At 42.5% G+C, this 27,125-nt stretch overlaps 1 long non-coding RNA gene across 2 annotated transcripts; it reads left to right on the forward strand.

Moving 5' to 3' along the window:
- The first annotated feature begins 8,659 nt into the window (after positions 1–8,659).
- LOC135284016 (uncharacterized) lies at positions 8,660–27,093 on the forward strand. Of its 2 annotated transcripts, XR_010349575.1 has the most exons (4): positions 8,660–9,045; positions 11,753–11,792; positions 20,822–20,908; positions 22,270–27,093. It is a non-coding gene; the product is annotated as an uncharacterized LOC135284016 (long non-coding RNA). The 2 variants fall into 2 exon arrangements; XR_010349576.1 differs by lacking the exon at positions 11,753–11,792.
- Positions 27,094–27,125: the final 32 nt, after the last annotated feature.

Here is a 27,125-nt window from a genome sequence, read left to right on the forward strand (position 1 = left end):
GCAATCAGCAGTGACAGGACTCGAGGGCACAGCCTGAAATTGTGCCCGGGACAGTTTAGGTTGGACATTGGAGAAAGGTTCCTCATCCAGAGGGTGGCTGGGCGCTGGTACAGGTTCCCTAGGGCAGTAGTCACAGCACCAAGCCTGACAGAGCTCAAGAAGCATTTGGATAATGCTCTCAGGTGCATGGTGTGACTCTTGGGGATAGTGCTGTACAGAGCCAGGAGTTGGACTTGATTATCCTTATGGACTCCTTCCTATAAGGATACTCAACTCCGCTTATTCTGTGATTCTTCTGCTGGGGAAGAAGGTTGAGTATGGCTGAGAGAATAATGAAGCACAGTTTCAACTGCAGTATCCAATGGGAACACAATAACTTCAGTGCTTTATCTCCCCATTCCCTGAAATTTATGGCATCTTGGGTAATTCAGCTTGTGCTGGGTGAAGAAGTTCAGCTGAGTTAATAAATGCTATCCTCTCTTTCTTCAAACAGTGCATTGAAATTTACTTCCCCAAAGCACATCAGGTGTGATGAACAGCACCTGCTGTTTCTAATGACCTTGTTTAAAGGAATAAAATGGGTCTCAGAAAACTTACATTTTCCATGCTAGGCCTGTTGTTGCATGAAAAAAAGATCTCAGTGCTAAAAGAAGGTAGGCAAGGTGCAGGGCTAGTCTGCACAATTCAGTAGTGCTCTTGCCTCCGTTGGTTGGAACTGACATAAAACCTTGACAAGCTGTCACTTTGATGAGACACACCTTTATGGTCCTGGTTAGTGGGTGTGAAAACCTCCCTCCATTTCAAAACCCCAAATGAAACAACATGTTCAGCTAAAGCTGTCAGAGGAGATAGGACTCCTGTAAGGGAAATTCAAGAATGAAGATGTTATGGGTACACTGTTTGTCCATCCAGTGCTAATTTTTTTCTTGATACATCTAGAAGGTGTCCTAATAGGAGACCAGAGACAAATGTCATTCCTGAGGGATGGTGTTGGGACCTGTTTGACATCTTTGTCGGTGTCATTGACAGTGGGATCCAGTGCACCCTCAGCAAGTTTACCGTAGACACCAGGCTGTATGGTGCTGTTGGCACTCTGAAGGGAAGGGATCCATCTAGAGAGGCCTGGTCAGGGTGGAAAGGTGGGCACATGCAATCCTCATGATAATCAGTGAGGCCAAATGCAAGGTCCTGCAGCTGGGTCAGAGCAATCCCAAGCACAAATACAGGCTGGGCAGAGAATGGATTGAAAGCAGCCCTGGGGAGAAAGACTTGAGAAAGTTGTTAGTTGACAAGAAGCTCAACATGAGCTGACAATGTGTGCTTGTGCCCCAGAAAGCCAAATGTGTCCTGGGCTGCATCAAAAGGAACATGACCAGCAGGCCAAGGAAGGTGATTCTCTGCTACTTTGTTCTCAGGAGGCCCCACCTGGAACCGTGCTTCCAGCTCTGTGGGCCTTAGAACAATAAGGATATGGACCTGTTGGAACCAGTCCAGAGGAGAGTCATGAAGATAATCCATCAGAGGGCTGGAGCACCTTTCCTGTGAACACAGTCTGAGAGTTGGGGTTGTTCAGCCTGGAGAGGAGAAGGCTCCTACCTGACTTTATAGCAGTCTTGCAGTGCCTAAAGGGGCCTGCAAAAAAGCTGGAGAATAACTTTTGACTTTTAATAGGGGCATGCAGTGATAAAACAAGGGGCAATGGTTTTAAACTGAAAGAGAGTCAGTTTAGATTAGGTTTAAGGAAGGAATTCTTTACTGTGAGGGTGGTGAGGCACTCTAACAGGTTCCCTGGAGAAATTGTGGATACCTCATCCCTGGAAGTTTACAAGACCAGGCCTGGATGGGGCTTTAAGCAATTTGGTCTAGTGGAAAGTGTGCCTGCTTGTGGCAGGGGGGCTGGCACTAGCTAATTTTTATGGTCTCTTCCAACTCAACCCATCCTTGGATGTAATGAATTTATGATTCTAACAGTGGTTGTGTATTCCTACTAAGCTTTGCTTTTGAAGCAGTAAATAGCTCAAAAAGGTAAAAGTCACCCTGCATGACAAAAACCTTGGTTCATTTGTCACAATGTCCCATATTTGAGCTGCTGACTTTGCTGCATCTTGCACCTCTGTGGTCATGTTGGTGATGTCCTCTCCCACCACGGGCAATCCCTGTGTGCCTACTAACCCTGTACATAGACACATGGAGACATCCACATGTTGACTCCAGACATCACTTCTAAGAAAGGGGATTTTTACCAAAGTCCATGAAAGTCTGACCTGTTGGTGAGAACTCTGGCTGTCCTCCAGGCTGACTTTAGCCACTAAAGCTTTGCACTTTTCTAGAAGCATTTCTGGGGATATGAAGCCAAGATGGTAGCTCAATTTCTGACCATTTTCCTGCTTCCCCCAGTCCCTCCGTGTCAGCTGCTCCCTGTGACACCAGCCAGTGCTAGTGAGGTGGAGGGAATGTTTCCCGTGTCTGCAAGAGCTGCTTACCACTTGCACCAGCAGCAGAGCTGCACTGGCATCACCTCAGCAGCCACACAGAGGCCATTTCAACACCTCTCTGATCTACAGAGATGTCTTATTACACCCAGGCATTCCTGCCAGTGCTGGGAAAACTGGGAAAAAAAGCCTTTCAGAGGCTTCTCTTTCTCCATGGGTCACAGAGGGTGTCTGGCAGGTAGCTGCTGAGTGGGGTGTTCCCAGTTCCATCCTGCATGGTGTGGGGCACCCCATCCTGCCTCAGGGTGCATCTGCACTTCCCTTTGCTTATTGGGAGTCTTTTCAGTTTGTCAGGTTTTCAACTCAAGGTTAAGTAAAATGAACAAACCCCCTCCCTGGCCAGCAGGACAGCTCTGTAAAAGGTGGAAATATGTATCTCCAAGTGCTTGGCTCTGAAAGATGTTTAGTTTCCTTCTGGAGCTGAGGCCACATTTGTCCATTTGTTTCATTCTGTTCTCATCATTATCCCAATGTCTGCTGGGAGGAGGAGGAAGGGTTGGAAACAACCTGTCTCAGTGGAGAGGAACAAAATGTTCATTCAATGAATCTTGTTGATTACAATCTACTGGATAACTTCTGCACATTTTACTTTTAATTAACTACCATACATTTTCTTGGGATTAGTGACTTGTCAGCATTTTTGGAAGCTGGTGCTAGGAATTTTAAATAATAACAGCATTTATCTTCTGCATGGACACATTGTGGTCAGGCTGATTAAAATAGGTGAGGAGTTACAAGAAGATTTTTAAATCCAGAAGTGAAAGGTGGAAGAAGTTTGGGGTATTTGTATAAATATAAACTTACAATGATATTTCTTGTATTAGTAGACATAAAAGAACTTAGTATCTTTCTCATAAGTAAATATTATTAAATAAGTTTTCTGTCCATCCAAGCTTTTCCCTGATGAATCCTGGCCTTAGCTGCTGATTAAACTCCTCATTTCTTCAGACACAGGCACTCTGGTGCAGAGAGAAAAAATTTAAGTTGCTATCCAGGCAGGCACACCAGTACCTACTGAAGTTTATTCCTGTTTAAGGAATTTACACCCATCCTCTCAGCAGGCTCCAAGGGACTCTCAAACCCCACAGAGAGGGGCTTTACCAGGAAATAGGCTAGTTCAAATTAAAGCCAAGGTGCCCCTCTACCCCTTGCCAAACGATAAATAATAACAGTGCTGGTTAGGAGCTGTTGTGGCAACTGCCCTTTCCCACGTGAAACCTCTGGCTCCTTCTGGGGCATCTCTCTGCAAGTGATAGTGCTGGCTCAGGGACAGGTGAGGTGACACTGTGCTCAGGCTGGAAACTGATGCTGGCACGATGTAAGGCACCCAGACTCAGCATCTCTGAACATTTGTTGCTGCAGTTATAGTTGTGACTGATGTGTATGTAAATGAGGTTGGGTTTTTTAATACAAAACCAATTTCTACAGATTTTCTGTTAATCTCTGAGATAAAGGGGACAAAAATCTTACCATAGATCACAGAGATGGGTACTGAGCCCCTGAGCAGCACCATGTTCCCTGAGCAGTGTTTCCAGACCCAGTCCTCAGCGTAAATCAGGATTCCTTTGAAGCTGTGCTGCTTTATCCCATCTGAGAGATGGGGGACTGAACTAAAATCCTTGGGAGCTGCTGGTAGGCAAGCTTTTTTTAAAAGTCTTTGGTCTGCAAATAAAAGTTTAAAAACACTGGAAAATGTTTTTAAACACACAGCTGCATTAAACTTGCCTCCATTTCTAGACTGAAATGATTTCCATTAGCTTTCAGTCCTCGTAGCTGATCATTGTTGGAAAATGTGGGGGAGAGAGGGAGACTTCTCTGCAGGCATTAAAGAAGACCATGCCTCTGTGTGCCAATGAGATTTGGTAGGTGAGGAAATAAAGCAGAATAGCTTCAAATCAAAGTTAAATATTCACCTTATTTTAAAATATTTTCATATTTTTAAAAAATACACTGATATTTCTACATGCCATGTATTTAACAGGTTTCTCCTTTAACAAGAGATGCTGATGCATGGATTTTTTTTTGAGAAATTATTGCAATTAAACTGTTGATTAAAGAACTGCAAAGGAAAAATACTACTTCTCAGTATTTATTTAAAAGCCTGCTAGAATAGCAGTTTACTTGATTACTGTCTCTTTCCAACAATGAAACAAATGCAGCACTCTGTCCTTTTTTTGGTACTGTGGCAGCACCTAGAGGCTCTTGACAGAGATGCCACCTCATTTCACTGCTGAGCACTGCAGACACACAAATAGAACTTCATAGCCATTGTCACAAGCACCTAAATTTTTAAACACTTGCATCCGATGGCATAGCACTTCTTAGGGCTTCCCTGAAGAGAAAGTTCCCTGAAATTGTCATTAATCTATCTCTTTGATAACAAATGGTTATTAAGTGCTAATTGTTGTTTGATATTAATGGCTGATTCCTTTGTATCAAGGAACTGAAACAATTACAGAACTTGAATAGACAGCAGCTGGTATGTGGTTTGAAATGGTGGATAATAAATTATTTATAATGAAAACAACTAAGGGTATATATTTTCTGCCTAGCAGCAAACACAGAGAGCTTACCAACTACATTGTTTTTGACTTTCAACAGAAACAATATGATCATTTTGGTGTCAGATGCAGTGCATATGTACCTGAGTTCCTCTGTTCTGTATGACATAAACATCCTTCTTCTCTGAGAGAAGCCACAGCCCTTTTAATGGCTGAGTTCACTTTATTTGTCCATATTCCTCTCGGTAATGTCTAGAAGAGGAAACTTTGCTGTGTGTTGCTCTTGAATGTGGCAGATTTGGAAAAGAAATCGCTAAGCCCTCTAAGATGAAACTCAATTTTTCTAGCTTTAAATTCAGCACTGAAGGATACAGCTTTGTCAAGGTTAACCTAGCCCTGCACAGTGATTTGGATGGATTGGGATGTAAATCTTTAGGAGTTAGCAAAGATCTGAGCACAGACACAGAGGCAGTAAAATAGTCAATATGAAACAGTGCCAGTATTTGTAACCTTGTCTCCTCCTGCGCTGCGCTCCTGTGATGTGATCACCAATGGAGCAGGGGAAGGACCATCAAACAGATCGCAGCACTGTTAACTAACACTGAGTTCAATTTTTGATTTAAACAACAGCAGAACTAGAGCTGCATATAAGAAGTACTGAGTAATCATGTGGTGAATGCATACTAAACAGATTTATAGCATTTTTCCTCCAGCTGTTATTAGTAAGAAAATAAAGGCAAGATTGCCTAAATACAAAAGAGAAATTTAATCTTCGTCTAACCATAGTGATGATGCATGGCAGGGAGGAACACAATCCATCTGTGCTTTCTCTGACAATGCTTTCCTCCATTTGTTTTAGAGAAAGACATAAAGTTCTCATAATGCATCTGGATAGCTATGAAATACTTTTGCTACCGTGAGAGAGAGAAGGCATTTCTTTCTGAGTTCTGTCAGCAATGCTTCTTGAAACATGAAGATTATCTCTTGTAATCATTATCCTGCCAAGGACAGCTGCAGACTCCATGTTTAGTCAGGGACTGTGTGTGCTAAAACCTGGAATAGCTGCACTGGGTAATGGAATTACTCCAGATTTCTCTGAAGGGGAAAGCCTTGACCCCAGATTAGCTAATTTTTTTGAGACTGCACTGTGCTTTTTCTCAAAATTTTGGCCATAGTGTAGGGTAGAAACAGTGAGAATTCCCTTTTGCTCACTCCAGATTAGTTGCCTCTGGCTTTCTTAGTAGGCTGTCTGCTTTGTTTACTTTTGACATAGAAAGGTAAAATGTTGTGGCCTTCTCCATGTATCCATGGTGATACTCCTCTTACACTTCTCACTTTCATGTAAAGATAAACCCAGGAGCAGGCTCGAGGTCAGCTGAGACACCCTATCTGCTCAGTGTTGGGGCACTGTGCAATACAGCTGGCCTGCGTGGCCCCACTTCAGTCCCAAGAGTGGAGGTACAACCCTCACTGAAGGGTATTTCCTGAGGGGAATGCCAGTGGCATCCCATTCCTGATTGCCATTTCTAGTTCAGGGGCTGGACACATCATGGGGCCATGTCCCTGCCTCCTCTGTCTGGTTGGTTCCATCAGGGCACCCTGAAGTGAGCATCAACTGAAAGCCCCTTTAGTCTGAACTCTTTTGGTGAGTCCTGAACATCTACAGGGCAGAGAAACCCTTCCAGAAGTGTTAAAAAATTTGTACCTTTTGAGAGGAGGACTCAGAAGCTGACTTGAGGATTCTATAGAAGAAGGAAAAAACAATTAAGAGTCCAGATTTGGGTTGACACTGCCATGTTTAATAGAATTTTTTGCATCCTGAAGAATTTAAGGGCTGCTCCCTTGCAGGTTTAACCTCAATTAGTCTCTTAACCTATGTACATAATTAGTGTCCTTTAGCTAAACAATGTATATGCAGAGACTAGATTGTTTTAATTATTATTCTAACAAAGAGCTATAACCTGAACTTGCTATTTCAAATCAGGAGAGGAAATTAAAGGTAAGTACAAAATGTCTTCAAGTAATGATCAAAGAGAATCCTTTGTGATTTTTCTCCTGGTGTTAATTAATACTGCTTAGTTGGTCTGGTTTGCACTGACAATTTCATTTTTTGGAACATCGGGGCTTGCAAAAGATTAAAGGCTAATTTTAAACATACTTGGATTAAACCAGGCATGTGCAGCTATTGCATAATTCAGAAAGCTTGTTCTAAGTCACTAGGGATATCCACCTTGATTTACAGCACGAAAAACTGTGCTGGCCATCTTGCAATGAGAGCTTCCCTTCCCTTGGGTAACTTGTGTGGATCAGAGTCCCACAGCAAACACGGTGTAAGCATGAGGCAGGTCTGGAAGGGTTGCTCAGGAGAGGAGGAGCACGTAGCTTTAGTGGAGCTGTAGAGTCCTGAGTGAGAACCTTCAGCCTTTTTTCCCCCTGTCCTCTCTCCCTTTGCATCTCATCTCTTAGGCAGCATCACACTGGAAGAGAACCCAATCCAGACCCACAGGATGAGAATTATTTGATACAGGCAAGAGGGGCAGAGTTGATCTTCAAAGGAGCAGCACTGAGGTTTTCAGAGTCTCTTTGTAGATAAGAAATTACACAGGGAGATAAAAGCAAAATCTAAGCAAAGTTAAAATCCTGTGAGAGAGGCACTTGATCAGGTCAAGGGCTGCTCCTAAAGCCAAACCTGCATATGAAAAAGTGGAGTAAGGGATCAGAGTAGTTCTGAGTGTGGGGAGCAAAGACCAGGTAGAAGATGCTGCTGTGTCTACTTTGCTTTGCTGAGAGTGAGATAATTCTGCCAGAACAAATAACATAAATTTCATTTGGTGTCTTCACTCCTTTACTGTATTCATTCAGTGAGTCGACAGCTGAAATACTGCCAATGAAAGAAAACAGATTTTATGATGAATAGTCCTATCCCATGAAAAATGAGATTAGAGGAATGCCTAAACTAATTTCAAGTTATTGCATTACTATCTTCATTTTGGACTAATTCTCAGTAGCTTTATTCCAGGTTTATGGAAAGAAATTTAAAGACAGTACATTTTATCATCTGTATAATTCAGTCCTTTTTTCTTTCTTTTTTTTTTTTTTTAACTGAAGCTTTGCAGTGTTCTCTTTAATTTCCAGGAGAATGAATTTCACCTTTTATAACATTCAGAGACAATTATGCTGTCTTTATGATGAATGATGTCACTCTGATCCCAGCAATAAAAGAGAATGTACTAATGCCAATAAATATATTAACTGTATCAATCATTCTCCTGATTTTTTTTTTACTTCGTTGTTCAGAAGAAATAGCATGCAACCTTGAGCTTTTAATTGGTTAACACTTCCATAAACACCATAATGACTGTTTAAATCTTTCTTTTTGTCATGAGAATGAGGAAAACATAATGAATAAATAATTGAATACCACAGCAGAGCTCAGCACTGATCTATGGGTCATTCAGGAGGTGAACTTGATCTTAAGATTTATTCAAACACTACAAGTTGTGCGGTTTGTGCTAGTAGTAGCTGTATAATACAATATATTTTTACATGCCCTTGCAATTACAGAAGAGTTCCTCAATGAAATGCAGTATTGCAATTGAACAGCGGCATAAAAACACGGGCTTAATTCCACCGCAGTCAATGGACGTGTGTCTTCTCTGACAGAGCAATTAAAGGAGAAGCAGAATTTAAATCCAAAGATTAAAGCAGCCGCGGCTCCCCAGCCGGCCCAGGCACGGCGGGATCGGGCTCTGCAGCGCAGCTCCGGGGACAGCACCAGGAGCGCGTCCCTGGCTTCCGCTCACAGTGATCCCGAGCAGCTCCTGAGAGCTTCGGTTTGCGGCCGAACAGCTTTCCCGAGTGGGATTTTAATTTTCTCTCTCATACGTCTCATTGAAATGACACGTCTGGCCCGAGCAGAGCTCCAAGCGAGCGCGGAACACGACCCGCTTCTGTTCCCAGCGCTGACAAGTTAAGCGCAGACCGAGTGAAAAAGGCCTGTTTGTCCCCTCTTTGCCGGAACATTGGTTTCCACAAAATGGCTGGAAAATGAGGTGGGGAGCACCTTTACAAAATAAACGACAGCGGCGGGCCCGCGGCAGGGAGAGCGCGGCGCTGCCAAACGCGAGCGGCTGCTGCCACCTCGTGTCGCCGAGCGGCACCGGACGGGCTCCGGCCTCAGCCCGGCCCCGAGCGGCACCGGGACGGGCTCCGGCCTCAGGCCCCGAGCGGCACCGGGACGGGCTCCGGCCTCAGCCCGGCCCCGAGCGGCACCGGGACGGGCTCCGGGATCGGCCCGGCCCCGAGAGGCACCGGGACGGGCTCCGGCCTCAGCCCGGCCCCGAGCGGCACCGGACGGGCTCCGGGATCAGCCCGGCCCCGAGCGGCACCGGGACGGGCTCCGGGCACAGGCCCCGAGCGGCACCGGGACGGGCTCCGGGCCCAGCCCGGCTCCGGGAAGCGACGGGACCTTCCCGCCCTTCATTCCTCCTCTGCCCGGACCTGGCTGTGCATGGACGGGCTCCGTTTCCCGTCACGGGGACGCGGTGGAGCAGAGCGAAAGGGTGGTGGAAGGGAAAAGGGTCTTCTCAGCCAAACCTGAGCGGTGCAGGGAGGGCACTGGCAGTCTTGTCAGGGGTGCTTTGCTTCTCTGAGCATTTTCAGTAACCCGAGCAATGCCCCAGGTGCCAAAACTCCCTGACTTCACAGAGTCACTGAACGGTTTGGTGGGAAGGGACCTTAAGGATCATCTCGTTCCCCCCCCTTGCCATTGGCAAGAATGCTTTACACCAGACCAGGTTGCTCAAAGCCCCATCCCAGCTGGCCTTGAACACTTCCAGGGATGTAGCAACAACATCTCTGGACAACCTGTTCAACTACCTTACCACTCCTGCAGAAAATAATTTCTTTCTTATATGTAATCGAAACCTACTCTGAGTTTGAAGCTGTCACTCCTTGTCCTTTCACAGCACACACTTGTCAAAAGTCCTTTCTGGCTTTTTTTTTTTAAAGGCCACTTTAAGCACTAGAAGGCTTCTATAAGCTCAGCCTGGAGCCTCCTCTTCTCCAGGCTGAACAACCCCAACTCTCTCAAGCTGTCTTCACAAGAGAGGTGCTTCATCTCTCTGGTCATCCTCATGGCCCTCGTCTGAACTCACTCGCAGAGGTTCATGTCCCCTTAGGACCCTAGAGCCAGATGCAGCACTCCAGGTGGGGTCTCAGGAGAGCAGAGGAGAGAAGAGAATCCCTGCCACTGACCTGACCACACTGCTTTTGATGCAGCCCAGGACACATCTGACTTTCTGGATTGCAAGCACACATTGCTGGGTCATGTCAAGCTTCTTATCAACCAATACCCCAAGCCTTTCTCCTCAGGGCTGCTCTCAATCTGTTCTCTGGCCAGCCTGTATTTGTGCTTGGGATTGACTTGAAAAGCTTCACCAATGGTTTGTGCCATTAAGCTTCTTTTGGTTGAAGGAGGGAGGCTGTGCATTTCACACAGCCACCAGGCATGCCAGCTGGCTGGTGACACGTCCGTGACACGTGTGCTGCTACAGCAGCAGCTGGCTCAGCCCAGTCCCAGGTGTCACCTCAGCCAGAGCACTCACTCAGCCAGGCAGGACATGTCCCCATCAGGCTAACAGCACCAGTACAGGTGCACAGCCCAGCCAGGCAGGCACACTGTGCTGGCACTGGAAACGCTCACCCTGCTCTCTCTCCATTCTGAGCATCACACAGCCTTTCACACTCATCTCTTCACTGCTTACCACTGTCACACAACTCGGTTGCTCCCATTGTAGCCCTTAGTCTGTAAGGTCCTTTAGAGCAGGAACCTTGTTCCTCTGCAGTTCTGCAAAGTGCTAATTCAGTTCAGGCAAAATGCTAGTTGTGATGTCAGGCTAAATTTTGAGAGCATAATTGACATACGTAATAGCACTAAATAATTGAAATAGAACTGGAGAAATACTGAATTATCTCTTAGCTGTAAGAGAGCCCTCATTTGTGAAAAGCTATATCCTATCCTCTAAACATGGGAAAACAGTGCTCAAGTAACTGAAACCCGTGCTGAGATTTTTTATGGCAATCAATGTATCTGTGGCAAGTGGCCCATACATGATCTTTCCTTAGAGAAGATAAGAAGCAGCAATTATCTACTGGCAAAACCTAACAAAATGCTGTAAATATGCACAGAATAAACAGTCTGCTTGCCTAATAACTGGGCTCTGAAACAAGCTGACAGTTGCTATGGATAATCACCTTATAACTAACCATTGCAAGTTCTGACTGCACATCTACAAGCATGTTGATTTTACAGTCTGTAAAGGAGTTCCTGTCAATTTTTTTCTTTTTTGGGGAAGAAAATAATGCCCACAGTATTGGAAAACAGGAGATCAGTAAGAGCTACAAACAGGGTACAGAACGTAGTAGAGTTGCAAGGAGACAAGAATAAGGATGGGAAGACTTGTAAGGCAGAGAAGGGTTATGGATATGGTTAACTACACGTGTATATTACTGTTCTCTACAGTAATCTGCTTCTGCAAATAAAAAAAGGAATTGGATAGGGCAGCACAAAGAATAATTGTTCACTGAATTCCTATGGTATTTTGGAGCAGAAAGCTTTGGGCAAAATGCATTACTCTGAGATAAAGCTTGAAGTAAAAAAAATAAAAAGGAAGGACATATGGCTTACATTTTTTTTTTTTCTGAAGACTAATAAATCTCTGGATAGGTTTTTATGAAATATTTCTTGGTTTCTTATAGGAGCAGCTGAAGGGTGAGTCACACATATTGATATTACAAGGTATGTGTGTGGGAGGTAAGCCTGGCTCTCGACTCACACTCTGTGCTGCAATATAAAGCACAGAGAATATAAAAATTATTCACCTGCAGCATAGATAGTTTTTTGCAGTCAAAGTATAGAGGTGAATTAACTGTGTGTGGGCATCCTCCCTGCACTCTGCTAACACAAGAAAATGTGAGAGAGCAGAGCTGACCGCTGGTGGGGCTTGCCTCGGCCATCACACATCACCTTTGTGGTGTTATGTGTTGCTGGTTTCCATCCCCAGATGAATGTCAGACTTGGTACAAGCCTTACTTCTGGAGCCAACAGCCATGGTACCCGTGAGTTTTTATGTCAGTTATGAGCATTAGTGAAATGGGTAATGATTTTAGGTACATATATTAGGATTGGATCTCCCTTTGCAAACCAGTGAAACTCCTTCCCCCCATGTGTGATTTGTGTGCTTGCTTCAAAGGACTAGTCCATGAAATCCACAAAGAAAGACTAATCTGTCAGAGTACTGGCTGGGCCCTTTGTGCTCATTAATGTCCATCTGCTGTCTGACTGTGAGCTCTCCACACCTGAGTTTCCTCAGTTTCCTTTCCCCTTATTTTTAGAGTATGAAGTTAATTTCATGGCCTATATTGTAATACAGCTTAGTCTACCTCCTCTGGTGGTTCCTCTGGTCTCCTTGGTGGGTCTCTAATGGGCTGGACTTTGACCTCTGTCCAGAGACCTCTGGCTCTTCCCCTCAGTGAATGGAAATGTCATGGAAAAGGCTGCCTCCCATCTTTCCAGCCTTTTGGCTGCTTTGGAGTCCAAAAAGCACTTGTACTTGTGTTCCTCTGAGGGGTCTCAGTGCATTATTCCCACCAATTGCTCATCTTTCCAGTTTATCCACAGCAGTACAGAGTGTTATGACTATTATAGCCAAGACTTTGGATTCTCAGTGAGCATCCATAGGATGATGCATCACCGAAGACATCAGTCTCCGTGTGTATATAGTGCATACCAGATCAAATAATTTCTGTATCCTCACTTTTTTTTTCCTGTAGTATTCTCCAATTGGTTCATTTTGCGAACATTGCAGCAGCCCTTGACTGGAAAAGTGAGTGGACCCTTGCTAGAAGTGATATTTGCCAAGCTGGGATTTCACAATATTGCACAGGACCTGACAGTATTTTTTGTTGCTCATTACATGACTCTGTGTACACCTGACACTGGCCTGTGCACACTCTTGGGCTATTCATTCCTGAACAGCAGCTGATCTCTGGTGTATCTCTGTGTGTTAAAATCAGGCTATAGTTCAACAAGCACTGAAAGCCAGCAGAGCAGCTAAAAGAGATTGTATTGTGCCTTTTCATTCCTACTCACCCATTTCTGCCTCCACATTTTCCTGGCCTGTATCAGGAATAATTTGGCCAACAGGACTAAGGGAAGTGATTCTTCCCCTTAGCACTGGTGTGGATAAACCTTGAGGACTGCATTCATTTCTGGGCCCCTTAATTTAGGAGGGATGTTAAGGTGCTGGAGAGTATTCAGAGAAGGGCAACAAGGCTGGTGAAGGGTCAGGAATGCAAATCCCGTGAAGAATGGCTGAGGGATCTGGGGTTGTTCAGCTGGAGAAGGCTCAGGGGAGACCTTACTGTTCCCTACAGCTCCTGGAAGGAGCGTGCAGCCAGCTGAGGGTCAGTCTGTTCTCCCAGGAAATCAGCAATAGGAATAAGAGCACACAGTCTAAAGCTGTGCCAGGAAAGGTTTAGATTGGACATTAGAAGGCATTTCTTCACAGAAAGGGTGATTTAGCATCAGAATGGGTTGCCCAGAAGCTGGTAGAGTCACTGTCTCTGGAGGTGTCTAAGGAAAGACTGGATGTGGCACTTAGTGCCATGGTTTAGTTGACAAGTTGGTGTTCATTCATAAGTTGAAGTCAGTGATCTGAAAGGTCTTTTCCAACATAGTTGAATCTGTGATTCTGTCATTATCTCCTTCTCTGTGTTCAATTCCAGCCCCAAGCCATCCAGCTGCATTCAGCTGTGCCTTTTGCTGTCTGTGATGAAGAGAGTGACACAAGTAACCACAGGTGACTCTCTGGCATCCCAAAGAAACCAGCCAGTTATGGCTTTTATGCCCTTTTTTGCAGTTTCCAAGTCTGTTTTTCAGGTGGTCCAGGATATGTGTGTCTTGCTGAGGCACCTGATGTCACCTCTCCCTGTGCCACAGGGACTTTTGCCATCCAGAGAGGGTCCTTCTCTCCTTAAGGTGGTTTGAAAGAGACTTAATCTGAAAAATAAGAAAAGTACAACATGGAAATGGGGTTTGATACTGTTCCAACCAAATAATCTGGGGCTCATTAATGCAGAGATATTTTAAAATACTTTGCTATTTCTCTTTTCTGAAGGAAAATACCTCAGTCTTCTGAGAGGAGACAAATAAAATCACCAGCTACACAGTGTGGGCAAACTACTTGAAGCTCACTTCAAGCTCTGACACTTCACCCTTCTGATAAGGGGCTGCATGCCACTGAGAGTAGGGGGACAGGTGGGCTATTCTCCCCATAAAATCATTTCAATCCACCTGTAGTCCCTAGGCAATGAAGAAAGTCAAGGGTTTCAAGAGTCCACCCAACTCAGAGAACATTTATTCTGAAAGTTCATCCCTAGGAGTATAACCTGAATTTTCTGCCGAGGTCACGTTGACTCTGAAGACACGGGAGCTGTGCAGCACGTTTCCAGGCTGCACAGTGCCTGCTGCCCGTCACTGTTTTTTTAATTCAGTAGACAGTTGAAGTGCCAAGGTTCCTCATCAGCCATATATACATGACCCTTGGAAAGCAGCAGCATGATCTCTTCCACACCATTACTTTTTATTGCGTTCACTGTTATCTCTCTGTGAAACAGGGAGACAAAATACCCACAGAGCTATTTTCATTCTTTGACAGAACAAGTCTGTTAAGCCTCGTGTGTGACGTGAAGAACATCAGTCATTTAGAGCCAAACTGCAGTTGAAAAGGTCACAGTCACTGTGGCAGAGTAAATGAAATGTTTAATTCAAATAGAATATCAGTTACAGTTGCAGTGGTGTTTAAAGTCACTTGTGTTTTCTTTTCTTTTCTTTTTAAACCTCCTCAGAGTATGATTCAGCATCAGCTATAGGCACCCTTGTGTTAAAGAGCCCTTCCAGAATGTACTTTCTTTTTATTTTAGTGGTTCTATAAACTGAACAGCAGGTTCCATCTGCAGAACCCTGCCTTGTCTCCATGGGTCACAGAGGAAGAGAACTGGGGAAGAGAGGGAATGTGTTTGTATACTTTTGTACATATAGTAGCATCAGTCACAGACCCAATTTTGGATTTTTTTTTTTTGTGAAAACTAGGTTCTTTGGAAAATGTGAGTTCTTTAAAAAATATTTTTTATGCAGGTTGTTTATGGGACATAAAAAAGTTTTGACTAGAGATCTCATCCCTGTCCTTCAGCTAGTGCTCAAGGCCCTGGCCAGCACAGCTGCAGACTAGCCTGGCCCCACCAGCAGGTACTCTGGGGTGGACTTGAGGCTTACATGCACGTGGCCACTTAAGCCTCTCGCTTTCTCCATCTTTATTGTAAGGATTTCTCTCTATCACAGCAAAATTCAGCAGCAGCCACTCTATTGATGCATTCATGTGGTTGAGTGGAGAATTTTGTGTTCCATGTTCCTGGGGAAACCCACCACCATAACCTGTCTCAGCTACAGCCACATCCTGCATTTAACTCAGTGCTTAAAACTACCATGGGCAAAACTACCTCAGACTTAAATGCTGAGGCTTCATCTTAGTTCTTAACCTAGCAAAACACATCATCCTGATATGTTAAACACCAGATAGCACCAACAGAATACACTGTCTTTTTGAAAATTTACCAATTGCATCATGACTGTCAGCCTGACAGAAGAGGCCTGGGAAGGCTCAGCAGCACTAGTGCTTTCTTGACTTGCCAGAGCTTTTATTTAAATGAGAACTGGAAGAACATAAGAGGGTTCCCTGCTTCTTCTTTCAGGAAAAGTTCTCTGCACTGGCCTTTGCTGTGGGCTTAGACACCAGCCAAACTGCCAAATGTCTGTGGATGATGCAGAGTCCACAGGCAAATAAAAATTATGCCCAAAGCTGAGTCACCAAGGAAAAATGTCCAATAAAATGATGTTAATTTCATATGTGAATTAGGAGATGGTGAAGAAGTGATTGATGCTGCTGTCCATGTGGTGTTTAGTAATGACTTATAAAGCATCCAGAGCAGTGCTGGCTCCTTTGGAGCCAGTGTGGTTCTCTTGGCTGTTGCTGGCTTGGACAGTGCCCAGTCTGGTTTAGTCACTCACAGGTGCTCCAGCCTTTGCTCCAGCTCTGCACAGCCCAGCACTTTGCTGGTGGAGCTGAACTGTGCTGGCTCATGCTCACTGAGGGCTCAGGGAATGCAAACACCTGAGCCCCAGCATCTCTGTGAGCCCTGGATACACAGCCACAAGTTTCACCAAACCCTGCCCTGCAGCCTGGAGTTTGCTGCCTAAATCTGTGATGAAGCTGCACAGCCTGCAGTCCAGAGCCTAGATCAAGAGGAGCATCCATGAAGAGGGCAGAAAGAAGGGTTCTGCTTCCTGGGACTCTCTTAATTTTTCTCATATTGACTTTGCTCGTCAGTATAAACCTCTGTGATGTGATTTTAACACTGGCTGGTTATCCATACTTCTAATTTTTGACATTTTCTGAGACTGTACATTTCCTGGAAGAAAAAACAAAACAAAAAAGACTGAGAAAAGCAGACTTGCAGAAGGCATTTGGAGGTTCAGTGATTCACACACAAAAAACCCTCTTCTCCCAGACATTCCTGCCAAGTTCCCCATTTTCAACCTCTGATGCCTTTACTATTAAATTACAGCCACTGAAGCAGATTCTGAGTTGGTGCTCCCAAAGACAGCAGCAGTTGCTCTGCTGAATGGCAGGAGGCCTAATAGCAGCCTCAGCAATCCAGGAACAGCAAGATCTGTGTTGTCTCTTTGTGTATATCTTCTTGATTTAGGCTCCAAATTTCACTGCTGTAGTGGGTTCCTTGTTTGGTGTTTCTCCCTGCTAATATACTTATAAAACCAGTTCCTTTCCATTTTCTTCATGCTACACCTATTTCACAACTTCCCACTTATAACTAGATTTTATATGGCTTTTTTTACAGGGTGCTTGTTGGCTTGGGTATAAAAAGAGCTCTGGTGCAATAGTGAATGTTTCCTGTGTGCTTTGCGTGGGACCACTCAGAGCACAGGGTTTGGGTGAAGAAAGGGCTTAGATAAGGAACCCACAGTGTGGGAGTGTGTAAGGAGCTAGAAAGATCTTGCAATTAAACATCACAAGGAAATCATCCAAACAGAGCTGGAGAGCACTTGGAGCAGGATGGGCTGGTGGGAGCTGCCTGGAGCCTCTGCAATGCAGTGAGCTGCAGCTCTGCCCCCAGAAAATCCCATCCTGGAGCTCTCGGGTCCTTCTGACATCAGCCCCAATTACTGCTCACCATGGCTCTCCCAGCCAAGATCAAACATTATTGGGGTCACATGTAATTCCATCCTCGCTATTTTTTCATTGCTTTGACAAGGCTGGAGAAAGGCTGAAAATAATTTCTTATGTGAAATATGACCTGTTGTCTATTCTGTATTCCTGGGGAGTATCTCCTGATTAGCGGCATCTTCTCTGTGCAAACATTTCTCAAAGTCCTTAAATGCTGTTTGGTTGCTGTCACTCATTTTCCCAAGCATCTGTGTCACTGAATGTTGTTGGGACACTCATTGTCCCAGCATGCTGCAGCACAACTTAATTAGGAAATCTCTTTTGTGTCAGGTTCCTGTGTATATCTGCAGCTGTATGTCAGAGAGTAGATTCCTTAGGAATTTTATCCATAAATACAAGACAAATATAAATACACATTTGTTTCTTCTTGATTTGACAAACACTTGGAAATATTAATCATTCTGCAGTTCTTACATGAGCAGAAAATGGACTGGCTGCAAATCATAGCTAGAAATAGAGCTGCAAGTTATGCACTGAGGGCAAGGCCATGTTATATGCTCACATGGCAAATATATTTGAGAGAAAGTTCATCACCCAACACTCAGCCCCTTTTAGCTGCTGTCCCACAGGAATGATTCAGGTCAATTCTGAGCACCTCTGGCAGCCTCACAGCCTTCATATCATGCTCCACCCTCTGGTATTTGTTCTTATTTTCACAATTTTTTTGAAAAGCCCCAAATAGCAGTCAGATAAATACTGGATTGCTTGGAAAACTGCACACAGGCCTGCCTGCAGCCCGGCTCTGCCACTTCCTGCTGGGTGATGGTGACCATGTCATATAAACGTATAAACGTATGTGGGGTTTATATGTTATTGTTGCCACAAAAGCTATTGCATTCTTAGCTAAATGTTTTGAGGCACAATGATATAAATGGGTAAAAAGCAATATTGGGATAAATTCACAGAATCATGGAATGGTTTGAACTGGAAGGGATCTTCAGGGGTTATCTAGCTCCAACTCTCCTGCAAAGAGCAGGCACATCTTCAAGCAGATCAAGTTACTCAGAGACCAGTCCAGCCTGACCCAGAATGTTTTCAGGGATGGGGCTCCTACAGCCACTCTGGGCAGCCTGTGCCAGTGTTTTACCATCCTCATTGTAAAATACGTCTTCCTGATATCTAGTCTGAACCTTCCCTCTTTTAGGTTGAAACTATTATCTCCTGTCCTAGCATAACAGGCTCTGCTAAAGAGTTTGTACTCATCTTTCTTATAAGCCTCCTCTGAGTATTTAAAACTGTGCGATTAAACCGTAGGTTGTACATGAACAAATCCAAAACTGTCTTTGCATCAAAACTAAAACAAGTGATGTGTAAAGTAGCTATGAGTAACAGCAATACAGAAAGCAGAAGAAATCCATCTGAGGCAGACATGTGCAAGCAGTCTGTCCTCATGTAAATCTTTCTCAGGAAATTCTCTGACTCAGTAGAAGGCCAGAGCTCTGTCATCATGCTTTATCTAGGAAAAAAGGCAAAGTACTGAGCCTAGAGCTTTGAAGTATGTGAATATAGTCTATAGACTTAAGGAAACCAAGTCCAGTAGATAGCATTTTTGTCTCTCAAATAATTCAACCACAGTTCTTTATGATAAGAGCCTGTAAGTGATGGCATGGTTCTGTTGTACAAAATGCCAGTCTTTTGTAAATCTACATAGTTTTCTTCCTTAGAGCAGGAACTTTGCTGTGTACTCAAGTAAAACCAGTCTTCAGGGTGATACCCAAGACATTGCTTTTCTTGCCCTGAAAACAGTTCTGGATTTGCTTGAAAGATGCTTGTACTTTTCTCAAAAACACAATGCATTTCAGAGGTTGTTTTTATCACAAATTTGTGTTTACTAACCTTAATCTTCCTAATTAAATGGAAGTCAGTGGTAAATGTCCACCTTTGGTAGATCCTTTGAGCCCATTCATCTCCTGTGACAATGATGCTTTGTCTGAGTTGCACACGACCAAAAGTTACAACTTTTGGATGCCGACATCAGAGCAGAACACCACCACACCCTACACCAGGAACACTGATGGGCAAGGTACTGAAATTGAATTCCAGTAAGGCATTTGGTTTGTGTATGAATTGTGTAAGGAATTGATAAATGTTGGCATTACTGAGATTTGAGGACAAGCTATAAACCCTAAAATAAGCAATAGGGATGAAAATATCTGTATGTACTAGATAAGAAAAATTATCCTTTAGTAGGCAGCAGCTTTCCACTTGATTATCAACCTAGCATCTGACAGAGCAGAATGAGCTATCATACTAATAAGAATATGTCAAAAATATTATTGCTTTGAGAGTGTTGCTTACTTTTTCAAATTCCTCTCAAATTTCTCCCCAGTTTCTCTCCAGTTATTGTTAGTGGTAGACCTGGATGAAAATCCATGGGCTTATTGTTGTTCTCTAGGAAATAGTGACTTCCCTGTCATTATTCTCAATTCTAAATGAAAACTTAGAGCCAGTGTGGTGAAACTTCCCATTCAAGAAAATTTCAGAGAGTTTAAGTTAAAAACAGCAAAAGCTTTTCATTGTGATAATGCCAGGTATTAGGAAAAAAGTTTCCTACAATGCACAATATCTAATTTATTGAATAAATTTTAAACATAAATACAAAAAGCATTTTAACACTGTCACAACAAGGCAGCTGGACTTTTTCCCTCTGAAAAATGCAATCAAATTGTCCTCTAAAAATTTAATACAAATGCATTTACCAATTGAAGAACTGTTTCATCAGCTGTCTCTAGCTTAAAGATTCTGATCCTGCAAATGGGTATACTAAAAACTGGCAGCAGTCTAACTGGGTTAGAGTTGCAGAGCTTTGGTCAAACTCTTTCTCTGAGTTTAATTCTTGTAGGGTCATTAATCTTTGGTATAGGGCCCTGCTGATGGAAGCCAGTAACCAGACTGCCTTCTTTGAGCCCTATAACAGCAATGCCGGATTAGAGCCTCCTACTTCCTCTGCTTTAGCTCTTGGGCCAGAGAACAGGAGTGTGCTGACCCACAAGAGCGCTGTTGGTGTCCCACAGCAAAAGCCTTCTGTCATAATTTTTCACTTTTCTAAACTGCAGCAAGAAGATGGCGAAAATCAGATTTCTTTTCTTACTTGTGGGAACCAGGAGTGGATGTAAATCATTTACTCAGCAAATAATTTCCTTTCTTGAAGAGCTCTTGCAGTGATCATTTCTTCCGAAATCTGATATGGTTTAAATCCATTGCTTGCTTGGTTTTATCCTCTTTTCTCCCCAAAATTTTTGACAAGCCAAAGTAATTCTTACAGTGGTGATTTCCCCTTAAAATGTCACAAGCTGTTTTATACCTAGTCATACTTTCAGACCTAACACAGATTCCTTTTTTTTTTTTTTTTTACTTTAGAGGAAGTTTGGGGAAAAAAAAAATAAGAAAGAAAAAAGAAGACAAAAGGTGCCTTTCCATTAATTCTCCCACATTTTCTGCTCTCCCTCTTCCCTCTCTGAAGTAGGATTGATCCTCCCCTGCCTAGGATGCATAATGAGCTCAATGCTCCTGGATCTCCACTCAGCAAGTTCCTCCTGAAAAGACACGGCAGGTCAGTGTCCTTGTGCTGTTAATCCATTGAACTAACAGCTGAAACATGGGAGGATTTTTAGCCAATTATGAAAGAGCAAGTTCTTAATGATTAAAGTTACTCAAGCATGACTTTGTATTCCTCGCCTCAACCCTGCTCCCTTTTAAATAGTGTCATCATCAGACAAAGAAAAACCCTGATATTGAAATGTTCTTTTGCTCACATACATTGACAGAAAGTTAGAAAAAAAATCTAATGCTAACTGACTCTCTGTTATGTAGAAGTTGAATTGTTTTTAGAGCAACTTTGGTACCTGATAAGTGAACCTCACCTGAGATGAATCCAGGTGAGGATTGCCTTGTTATTTTCCCTCATGCTGTTACAAACAAAGAGAAAATGAAATTCTTATCCTCAGAGGTAGATAAGCACAGCAAGGTCAAGGGGTTTACATTGTATTTCTCACCTAAAAAATATTATTGCTGTTCACTGAACTGCTGTAGACATCTTCTTACAGCAATCAGGTCAGCCCTAAGTGGGTGGTTGTTCCTGGTGTGAAGTGACCTGAGTGATGCTCTCCTAACCTCTGAGCATGGTACACTGACCAGAAGGACACATCATCAGGGGACTACTGTTTTAATATCCTCCTTCAGGCATTTCATAGATTTTTCACTTCTCACAAAGCCTGAGCAGCTTCCCAGCCATTTCATTTAAGCTCATGGTCTTATTTCATGGTGAATTAAATGTTAGGTTTTTCCAGCAGAAGGAAAGCAGCAATCACACATTATTTCCTCACAACTATCCCAGGCATGTAATAGCTGAAATGCACTTGAAAGAAGAGATCTTGGTCAATGTAAGTTTTAATACACCTTACCTATGTTACAGGTTTAGTCTGTGGGCTCCCCACGTAGTCAAGGGAAAGTTCATCCTGAGAGCAATTCAGAGCAGGAGCCTAAATTGGACTAAATTTCAGATGTCCATCCTTCTTATCCTTCCCTCCTACTGGCAGCCCAGTTTCCCATACTAACTTTGACTTGAGATTCTTTCTGTCAATATTTACCTCTGAAGTGTAATTCACTGCAGCTTTTCCTCACCACTGTCCATAACTGTGGGCAGATGACAGGGCATATGATGTAAAAAAAATTTTTTTTGAGAGAGCTCTGTACTACTGTGAGTAAAAACATTATGGAAAGCAACCTAAGACATAAAAATCACTACAAACCAGCACCTCAGCTAAAGATACCTTCCCATCACTGCTCAAGAGAGTGTGGGCACAAGTAGCACAGATTTTTTTTTTGCTGGTTTCTACCTCTTGGGTCTGTAAGGATTTTCATGAAATCTTCCCACATCCTAAAGGAAATCCTGAGGTTTTGTTTATATTGCAGAAATAAAGTTCAACACCAAGCATAAATATTTTATGCTGAATTTTACCTGTGGCACATCGAAGTCCAGCCAAGCCAAGAAAAACAAAGCAGAACTGCAGGGAAACATCTGCCTTTTCTTCCTCTTTCTGATGTGTCCCATAAGCAAATCTGATAAGTAACTTCTGCAAAATGTTGTTTGAAATGTGACATTTTAATGAATGCCATAGAAAGTGGTAGAAGTAATTCCTAATGCACAGATTTCTTTTGTTCTATTATGCATCGATGAGAGAATTTGCATGATCATTAGGGGATGACTGAAGTCTGGAATCTTTTTAATGAATATTACATTCCCATCTATTAATGGGAGGAATGACAGTAAATTCTTCTTTTAGCAAATTTCTGCCATCTGTGTAACTTTTACCTAGAGCATTACTAGGAACCAAGTTGAAGAAGGCGCCTAAATAGTGCAAAGGAAGGAACTTCAGCAAAGACAGACTTAACCAGGTTTCCATGTTGCTGGTCCCTTCTCTCTGTGGAATTTGCTTTTTCTTTTCTTTATTGTCTTTCTTTCTCTTTTTTTCTTTTTAATTTTGAAAATTGACCTATGCTCCATAAAGTTAATCTGACTTGTTCTCATGCTCTTTTTGTGTGAAGTCTTGAAATATCATCAGACATACAGACTTTTATTATATTTACTGAAGCATATTTGACAGAAAAGTTGGCATCAATAAGTAGATTTAAAAAAATTAGATTCTAAAGTTTTCCATTATTTACAGTTTAATTCAAGGAAAGTCAGATAGACTACTTGCCTACTTTCAAGAGTATGATTTTTATTCAACCAGAATTTCATGTATATGAAAGAAACTAAGTGAATATATATTTTAAAGAGATAACAAATCTTGATTAAGTGGGGTCTGAGCAACAAATACTTAATCATGTGCATATTCAGCTAGCATGTACTAACTAGAACTGTTTAAAAAATGTTTCCCTCTCTTTTAATTATTTTGAATCCTGAAATCAGCGTAATTGATTCTCAGAATGCTTCTGAAAACAACTCCAAACACAGGAGGTGTGATTTTCTCAAACTCTCCATAATCAAATCTGATTAATTTCCATACTTCGTTATGCTTGTCTCTCCCTTTCTTGTTGAGAAGCCATCTACATCATGAGATCTTTTTGCAACAGGCCATAATGAGAAATGTAATCTTCATGCCAGCAGGGCAACATGCTAGTAAAAGTTGAACCATGGAACAGAAAATTTGTTTGGAAAATAAATAAAAAACGTCCACATTTCCACAGAGAAAACTTTTGGTTGCAAAGTCATTTATCTGGAAAACAAATGGAATTGCTCTATTTTCAATTATTTTGGCTGGCAGTTTAATTAATTCTTCAATTTATTTTCAAACTTCAGCCTCCAGCCATTTGATATTGTTGTTAAGGAATGACCTGCTATTTCTTTTAAAATCATTTTGTTATCTGATATCCTTCTCTTATAGAGAAGATGTCACTTTTAGCCACTCTGCAATATTCTTTGGCTTTCAAAAGCTAAGTAAGTTCACCTCCTTTCGCTTTCTCTCTTTAGGTCACAAATCTTCCCTACAGTTTCCCTCAATTCTTTTTAACTTTCAAAATTCCTTATGGACTGTTTTCTATGGAAGTTTTTAAACACTTGTCTTCCCTTTTCAAGCACACTCCTAACACTCTTTTTTCTAATGTCATTGTGCAGGTTCAAGAAGACAGGAATACATCTGAGTACTTACTTAAAATGTCTCACCGCCCCCTCACGTACCCGAAGTAACTCTCCTCCTAAGGTCTGGTATCAAAACCGCACCAAGCCCGTCTGTTCCTTGGGCCTCTGAAAATATCTTTACTTTCAGATCCTTGTCATTGAAAGGATCAGATCTAAGCAGGACCACGAAGCAGGTTCACCAGGTCCCCATCAGTAGGTACGGTGGGAGGTGGACAGTGCTCCTCAGACAACAAAAGAGCTGCACAGTGTGGGTGCGTGGCGCTCACGTCAGCCATGCCATGGCCGAGAGACCTGTGAAGATCATCTGAAAATGTGTTGCACATTCCCACACAACATGTTTCTCATCTGTTTGGCTACTTTCCATCTTCTTGAGATGTGAGAGAAGGAAGTGAGTTTTGTGTGACCTTGCTTTTCCTGTTTCATGGAGCAACCATGACTCCTACTGGAGATTTTCTACTCACCAAACCCAGAGTGCTTTCAGCACACATTGCATAAATGCACATATTGCCTCACCTACATTAAGGAGAAACATGCTTGTGTTTCATTCATACACAGAGAGAGATGACTGCTCAGATACTGTTTTCAGTGCTTCTACCACAAAACCTTCTGGGAAGAAAAGGTACTTTTCCTTCAGCTGTTCTTCATGCTGGGGAGATCTGCTCACCTTGACCTCCTCATTTGGGCCATGGTTACTCTTGGGAAACAAGTGAAGCAGCAGGTTAAGTAAAGGAAGTAGTTGCTGTTTTCTTCATTCTTTTTCAGGTAAAGAAGGCTGAAGACATGATTATGATTTCTGACTTGAGGCAAGACAACCTCAACAACCCATGCCAGTGGAGAGCTGGTTGACTGCAACTTCTCAGCTCTCAGATAGAGAAAAGATCCTGGTTGAAGTCTGTAACCACAGCCAGGCTGAAACTTGGGTTCCACGGTCTTTGGGGACTTACCAAGATAAAAACAGAGCTCAGGAGAAGAAATCAGGGTAAAGATGAGAAGATACTTAAAGCAGTAAGAATGGTTTGACAATTCAACAGATCCAGTGCATTTCCTTGTCCGTCTGAGCCATGACCCAGTAGAGGTTCAGTACTGAACTGTACCTCCAAAATGTTTATTAATCAGAGTAACTGTCCATCTTGCCATTTCTAGGAATCCAAGATATGTCTTTTTTCAATTTCCATGGTAGTATTCTGTAGAGACTAGTAAGGATAGAATAATTTAAGCTGAAGTACCTGAATCATATGTAGTCATCAAAATCAATGAACTAATTTTCAGAGATGCTAGTTATCTCTCAGTTCCCGTAGGAAAAAATAAGCTTCTGTTTGTTTGGGATTTGAATAGAAATTTTCTATTTTTAATTCATTTTGCTTCAGTAAACCTTTATTCACTGAGAATATGTGGGTTGCTAGCTGTTAATTATTATGCTAACAGGATTCTGCTAAAGGTGGTCTGAAAACCTGTTTTCCCACTTACTGAATCATCTAATTTGAAAAAATATATTAAGACTGTTTAAAATAACTGTGACATTGATACTTTAGCTAATTCCCACTTTAACAGAAGCAGGCAGTATCCTCTCTTTGCATGAGCAGATGAAACTGTATATAGCCACTCTAATTCTCCAATTCTGTGATTGGATTTCTTTAGCATCTTAAGCTTAACAACAATGCTTTCCACATGGAAAGATTTAGTATCCATAAAGGTCCTCCCCATAATGTGGTACTACAGGAGGAGTCCCTACTTCCCTCTGAGGAGCATGTGATTCTTACAGACTTCTTTAGTGAATAAAGGTAACTCAGATTCAAAAATCCTCTGCAGTGCAGGCATTTAGCTCAAGACCGAGACATCTAAATTAAGGTGTCTAAATGTAAGATCTTGATTCAGGTGCCTAAACATAGGTGCCTAGTGCTTTTCAAGATGCCTTTATGAATTTGCTGAGATGCTCATTTGGCCTTCAGCTCCAATTCTAGAAGCAGATGGGTCTCCTGCAGGTCATGGCTGTATCTGCCAGCTGTGTGGCTGTCCTAGGTCATCTGAAATGGCACATGTTCACTAATTGAATAGAACCCTAACTATTCTGGGATTGAGGAACATAGAGTCAGTAGAGATTCAGCTCTCACCAGGTTGGCAGCTGGATCTGTCTAAGCTTCCCTGAGGGTACTGGGCACCAAGTTCACATGCAGACATTTACTTGCAAACACCTTATTTTGGGTATCTTCATCCCAAACTAAGACCAATCCATGCCATGTCAGTTGCAACAAAGGATGAATTCAGAAATGGAAGGCAGAACATGCTGGAAAGTGGAAACTGCTATGTGTATGCCTTTGCAAGGGCTTAACAGGCGATAAAAATATCAGCTGGATCAATCCCCCTCCAAATGTTTCAGTGAATGCCATGTCTAGGACAAGGGTGACCACAAAAGGGAAACTTTCTCTTTCTGCTTTCCACTGCTGGAAGTTAAACAGTGCCTCTTCCATGGAAGACTTCCATCAGTGAGCAGCTGTAGGCCAAAGCTGCTCCAAATACAAGGACAGTTTCTTCATAATTGTCCTATTCTTTTATTAACACAATTGGTTTAAGCACCAACCAATGAAATTAAAAATAATCTGAACTTGATTGTGCCCTTCTGTTTCAGTCAGGAGTATCTACCATATGCTTGACAGAAAGGGGCAATATTCAATGGTAGAGTATTTGAAGTGCTTCCAAAATTAGCCTTCTTGTTTCTTACACTGTTAAAAACAATTCTCTCCTGCTACTCAATGCAATTTACAGGAGGTGCTTGGAAGAAAACAACCTTGAATTTTCTTATGGCACTAACTTCCATCATGATAAATCTCAAGGTGAGAGTAAACAGGAAGGTATGAGCCTCTTTTACAACCGTGTTTCTGAATGACATTATAGTCAAAGATGTTCTTTATAGTCTCTGCTGAAAAAAATGCACTGAATTTTATTGGCAGCATCTCTCTGACAGATGTCACTACTGTCCTTGTTTAAACCAGCATTAAAACATTAAATATAACTTGGAGAAAAAACCGAAGAGTTTTAAGAGTTTAAAGTTATAAGAGTTTCCATTTAATGAAATACAAAGGTAAAAGAAAAAAATTAACCAGAAGCTAAAAATGAAAGTAAAATTTGA

This window comes from Passer domesticus, chromosome 1, assembly GCF_036417665.1.
Source record: "Passer domesticus isolate bPasDom1 chromosome 1, bPasDom1.hap1, whole genome shotgun sequence".
NCBI classification, from domain to species: Eukaryota; Metazoa; Chordata; class Aves; order Passeriformes; family Passeridae; genus Passer; species Passer domesticus.